The sequence below is a fragment of the Capra hircus genome, chromosome 19 (assembly GCF_001704415.2).
Source record: "Capra hircus breed San Clemente chromosome 19, ASM170441v1, whole genome shotgun sequence".
Lineage (NCBI taxonomy): Eukaryota > Metazoa > Chordata > Mammalia > Artiodactyla > Bovidae > Capra > Capra hircus.
The window spans coordinates 57,855,294-57,861,293 of record NC_030826.1 but is presented as its reverse complement, the minus strand read 5'-3'; the positions used below and the strand labels follow the sequence as shown (position 1 = coordinate 57,861,293).

At 55.4% G+C, this 6,000-nt stretch overlaps 1 long non-coding RNA gene across 2 annotated transcripts in view; it reads right to left on the bottom strand.

The window, feature by feature from the left end:
- The window catches only part of LOC106503297, a 153,597-nt gene continuing 147,958 nt past the window's right edge, over positions 362-6,000 (bottom strand). For both annotated transcript variants that reach the window (XR_001296937.2, XR_001919639.1), the window contains exon 3: positions 362-614. This is a non-coding gene — a long non-coding RNA (uncharacterized LOC106503297). The remainder of the gene's footprint in view (positions 615-6,000) is intronic.

Below are 6,000 nucleotides of genomic sequence, written 5' to 3'. Positions count from 1 at the left end.
AGCAGACGTGGGAGGTGGGGAGCATGAAAGAATGGAGGAGAAAATCCTCTGGTTTCCGAGGACTGGTCGGGGGCGGTCTGAAGACCAGGCACCAGCAGAAGGAGTTATAAGGTCCAGGGTCACGGCGTGCCCTTCAGCTGGAGGCGGCCTCCTGGTCACGCAGGTCAACGCAGACAGGATTGCTCAGGCCGAGGCTCTTTGCTTTCTCCTCAAACATCTTAAATCCAGAAGCTCCTTCAGCCTCCAGAATGTGTGTGTGTGTGTGTATGTCACTCAGTTGCGTCCAACTCTTTGCAACCCCATGGACCTGTAACCTGTAACCTCCTCGGTCCATGGGACAAGCATTCTGGAGTGGGTTGCCATTTCCTTCTCCAGGGGATCTTCCTGACCCAGGGATTGAACCTGGGTCTCCTATGTTGCAGGCAGATTCTTTACCACCTGAGCCACCAGCGAAGTCTGTTCTCCAAAATGAGACTTCTTGTTCCAATCCAGAGCACTTGCCTCTTAAGAGAAGGTCCCATCTTAGCTCCTTGGGGTCTTCATGGTTACACTGAGGCTCCTGGTGGGGACTGCGGGCGAGAGGAACAGTTCTCCACCTGTCCTGCCTCCCAGGCCTGTGGACCAAAAAAAGCAACAGAGTGAGACTCTGCCTCCTGCCCTTTCAATGGATGTCTTTCAACAACAAACATCACCTTACTGCCTTTAATCCAGAACGTTCCAGCTACCGAGCAGTACACTATTGTCATTCTTTAGTCGCTCAGTCGTGTCCAGCTCTTTGTGACCCCCAAGGACTGTAACCCACCAGCTCCTCTGTCCAAGGCATTTCCCAGGCAAGAATAATGGAGTGGGTTGCATCTCTTTCTCCAGGGGAATCTTCCCAACCCAGGGATCAAACTCACATCTCCCACACTGGCAGGCAGATTCTTTACTGCTGAGCCACCTGGGAGGCCCAATGTTCCTTCAAGCAGTATTTTAGTTAAGGCGGGGAAAAGGCCTATTTACACTGTTCAAGTTTCCTTGGTGGCTCAGATGGTAAAACATCTACCAGCCAGTGCAGAAGATCCGGGTTCGATCTCGCGGTTGGGAAGATCCCCTGGAGAAGGAAATGGCAACCCACTCCAGTACTCTTGCCTGGAGAATCCCACGGAGAGTGGAGCCTGGCAGGCTATAATAGTCCATGGAGTCACAAAGAGTCGGACATGACGAAGTGACTAACACATACTGTTCAAGGAACTCTGTACACTGAATCATTGCTGGGAATGCTCCCACAAGTCTTACCACTACACCATGGCTGATTTTAAAAACCAAATACAGCTCAGAAGAAGCGGACAGTTCTGTTTTTCAGCCTGTGAGCCATGGGGTCAGGAGCATGGAGGGGTCAGATCACCCAGTTTACAGATGAAAAAACTGAGGCACAGAGGGGCCACGTGTCTCCGTACAGGATGGCCAGCGTCTGGTCCTTAAGCTTGATGTTCACTTCAGCTGGAACATCCCTCTGCTTTCACAGGTCGTCGTTCAGTTGCTCAGTCATGTCCAACTCTTTGCCACCCCATGGACTGCAGCACGCCAGGCCTCCCTGTCCTTCACTGTCTCTCAGAGTTTTCTCAAACTCATGTCTATTTAGTCCATGATGCCAACCCACCATCTCATCCTCTGTCACCCGCTTCTCAAGAGACCCTTAACGACTAATTAGGAGATGATCCAAAGCAGATAAGGGAGGAAGTGGAAAAACACAATTTAATGCATTTCCCTTCTGCACTGCTGACTGTAAATACGTGAAGATGGACTTGGCCTTATGCTTTCCTGGCTTCCCACTACCCCACCTAACTCCGCATTTCTGAGCCACAAATACACTGAGTACCACGAAACGCCCTCAGGGGACCTCCTCATCTTAAAATTGCTGAGACCCTCCCTGGTGGCTCAGCTGGTAAAGAATCCACCTGCAATGCAGGAGACACCCTTTCAACTCCTGGGCCGAGAAGTTCCTCTGGAGAAGGGATAGGATACCCACTCCAGTATTCATGGGCTTCCCTGGTGGCTCAGCTGATAATGAATCCACCTGCAACGTGGGAGACCTGGGTCAGATCCCTGGGTTGGGAAGAGATCTTTCCAGGATGGAACCTGGGGCTCCTGCATTGGCAGGTGGATTTTTTTTTTTTTTTTTTACCATCTGAGCCACCAGGGAAACTTGAACAGTATAAATAGGCCTTTTCTCCCCCTTAACTAAAATACTGCTTATAGAAGGAGCGTTGGGCTTCCTAGGTGACTCACCAGTAAAGAGTCCGTCTGCCAATGCAGGAAACGCGAGTTCAATCCTTGGGTCGGGAAGATCGCCTGGAGGAGGGCATGGCAACCCACTCCAGTGTTCTTCCATGCAGAATCCCCCTGGACAGAAGAGCCTGGCAGGCTACAGTTCATGGGGTCGCACAGAGTCGGACACGACAGAGGCTAAGCACACACACAGTCACGAATGCAGATAATTCTGGGCGACCCCCTTCTCTGACTCTATCACTGCCAGCCCACAACAAATCACCTGCAAATCTGCTCATTCACAGGCACCACGTGGGATGAGACGCTGAGAAGGCAGACAGAAACAGACAGGCACGCTCCACTTCCAGCCACAGCAGAGAGGCAGCCACTGACCGAGCTGAGGCCGGAAGGACCTCAGCACCAGAGGGACGCGCATGGAGGACACTAGGTGCAAGAGGACCAACAGGCCCTCTGCCCCTCCACGGTCCTGTGAGGTCGCGGCTCAGCCTGGCGAGAGGGAGCTCTCCTTCCTGGGGGCTTGGGCTAAACCCCGGGTGGGGATGTGTGGGCTGCGATGAAGCCAGAGAGAGGGGTGCTGACGGTCAGAGACGGCAGGACGTCACTGTAAGTGCCTTGGGGAGGGAGAAGATGCTTCAAGACGTTTGCCGGGTGGGAGCACTGCTGAAGGAGAGACTGTGCCGGCAGGCGTCAGCTCCCCCAAAGCCAGCGCAGCAGCCTTCACGGGGGTGCCCTGGGGCTCCAGGCGGCCAAGAGGGAGACCGGAAGTCTCTCCCTCCAGACACTCTCCCTGGGATCCCGAAATGCCCCCAACAGCCCCAGAGTCCTGCTAAACTTTCTGGTTTCCACGTTTCCCCTCCTCAGACTCCAGCAGCTGTCTGAGCTGAACCGGAGAGGACCAGGGAGAAGGCCTTTCCCCAGGGAGACGCACACGGCGAGCAAATGAATTGGCAGCTGCCGGTGAATCACTCGGGGACTTCCTTCTCGTCTCCCAGCAACCGCATGCACTCGGCACCGGGACATTAAACACAGAGGGGAACGTCGGGAGGCATGCGCAGAACAAAACAAAAAGCCAAACACACGACTGCTCCCCCCACCGCCCGACTCATCCCAAGCCCACAGACCCAGCCAAAGGGGCTGGGGGCTGGAGCGCGGGAGGGTGGAAATGAGAGCCTCCACCCAGGGGAGGAAAACGAGGTTAGGACCAGCCTCAGCAGAGCGGGACACACCCTCGCCCCACACCAAACCCTTCTGGGTCTAGCGTTCGTATTTGGCCAAAGACACACCTCTGTTAGCCTAGAGAAAGGCACTGGGCCAGCAGATTAGTGGGCACCTGGAGATCCGAAAGATCACCTAGAAACCCAGACTCGGGGGCGGGGTGGGGGGGTTGGGAAGCTGACGGTGGTTGAGACGCCAGTTCGGCTTCCCTGCCTCTCCCCCCAGCATCATTCTCCAGGTTAAAGCAGCTGCTAACTCCAAGGCCGGGTCCCCTCCCCACCCCCCTCCACCCCTTTTCCCACTCGAATGTTTTCCTGCCTGTTGCTATGGCCACTAGGAGCTGGTTAGACAGGACTCCAACGCACTGCCTTGCCCTTCAGACCCTGCCTCTCTGAAAACACCCAGGACAGAAGTAGAACGCATGTGAAGAGTCTACAGGTGGAGCAACCCCTGGAGAAAAACTGGGGACCAGGAAAGGAAGAACAGTGGTGGCAAGAGGGCCCCTGTGAAAGGCGGAATGCGTGTCATGAAAGCTCAAGTCTGACTCTCTGCCACCCCATGGACCGTAGCCCTCCAGGCTCCTCTGTCCTTGGGATTTTCCAGGCAAGAACACTGGAGTGGGTCGCCATGCCCTCCTCCAGGGGATCTTCCCGACCCAAGGACGGAACTCACATCTCTTGCGCCTCCTGCGTTGGCAGCCAACAGGTTCTTTACCACTGTGCCAACCTGGGAAGCCTGACATGCTGACTATCGGCCCCCAAAGATACGTCTTAATACCCCTGCAACCTGTGAATGTCGTTACCTTCTACAGCAAAAGAGACTGCACAGGTGTGAGCAAGTCAAGGATCTTGAGAGGCAGAGATCGTCTTGGATGACTGAGGGAGAGAGGGGACACATATACTCACAAGTGTCCTAATGAAAGGGAAGCGGAGGGGGGTGTGACACAGAGGAAGGAGCAGGAGGTGTGAGGACAGGACCGGGAGGCTGGAGGGAGTGTTTCAAGGCAGGAAGCAGGAGGCAAGGGAAGCAGGCGGTCGCCAGAGGCTAGAAAGGCCAGGAAATGAACCCTTCCCGAGAGCTTCCCGAAGGAAAATAGCCCTGCAGACGCCCTGACTCCGACCCAGTGAGAGTGGCCGGAGAAAGAGACTGTGAGAGAAGAAGTGAGTGTGGGTTCAAGCCACTACGTTTGTGCTGATCTTGCACCATATAGGAAACTGAGCTTGTCAGTCAGGCATGCACCATCTGCTTCCCCACTGACCTAGAGAAGAGGGTTGCTGGCTGCTCTTGGTTGGGGTTGAGGGGCTGGCACTGGGATGAAGTCCGAGGCACTGGAGGATGCTCAACTACACCCCTGGCCTCCAGCCTCGAGAAGCCAGGAGCAGCCCCGCTCAGTGTGACCAGCGAAAACGTCTCGGACGCTGGCGTGTGTCTGGCATTGGGGGGTGGGGGGTGGGGAACTGCAGAATCCCTCCCACAGACAATCACTGCCCCTGAGGTGCGGCCCTTTCCTGACTTCGGCTGCACCTGAGAATCACCTGGCAAGCTTTTCAAAACTCCCGTGCCTGGGGCTCGGCCCAGCCTGGGGAAGCCAGAATCGCTTAGGGCGGGACGAGGCAGCAGTTAGAGCCGAGCCGCTGATTCCGATGGGTGGCGGGTGCTGAGAACCACTGCACGTTGCCAAGGGCCAGCGAGCCCAGAGAGAAGAAGAAGAAGGTAGCGATACACCTGAGTCCCGACGACAGCCGGGACGCAAGACGCCCCGAGGCAGAAACCGCACCAGGCTCGCCAGGGCAGACCTGGGAACGCACATCCCAGCTGCCAGACAGGTGACTGGCTGGCGTGGAATTCCTAGGGGCTGTGTCACCGCGTTTCCCATCAGAATAAGGTGGACGCCTTGCAGGAAGGTGTCTCCCAGGAATAACCACACAAAGCCCCAGCCTCCTCCGCTCATGAAGCCAGCACACAATGAGCCGGCTCCCACCCAATGCTATAAACATGAACTCACTGGACAAGAAGCACCGTCTCGGTAAAAACGGTGATCCTGCGGTGGGGCCGGTTTAGGAACGGGGAGCCTCCATTCTGCATCCAATTGGTAAACTCCCCAGGCACTGAAACCAGAATCCTCCCACAGATGCACTCTGAGCAAGGAGAGACTTCACTTCTCGAAAGCTGTCCTGATAATAAGCTTGGCTGGCGGTCCCTACCCGGGTCAGGGAGGAAAGGGATGAGAGAATCTAATGAGAAACCAGCCGCTGAGCAAGAGACAGAGCTGAACAGGTTGATGCTCTGACTCCTTGCAAAGAAGGATGCGGTCACGTGTAAGTTCTCTCTCCTGCTGGGACCATCTTTTTCCTTCATTATTTCATCCCCAGCCTGCCTGGTCGAAAGGCTAAGCCAAGCATTTCCTGATTTTCTTTGGCCCAAATCGTGAAGTCCAGGATGTCACTGGGGGAAGCAGAGGGGAGGAGGGAGAGGAAGGAAAAAATTTAAAAAGGAGGATGGGAAGGAGGTGAG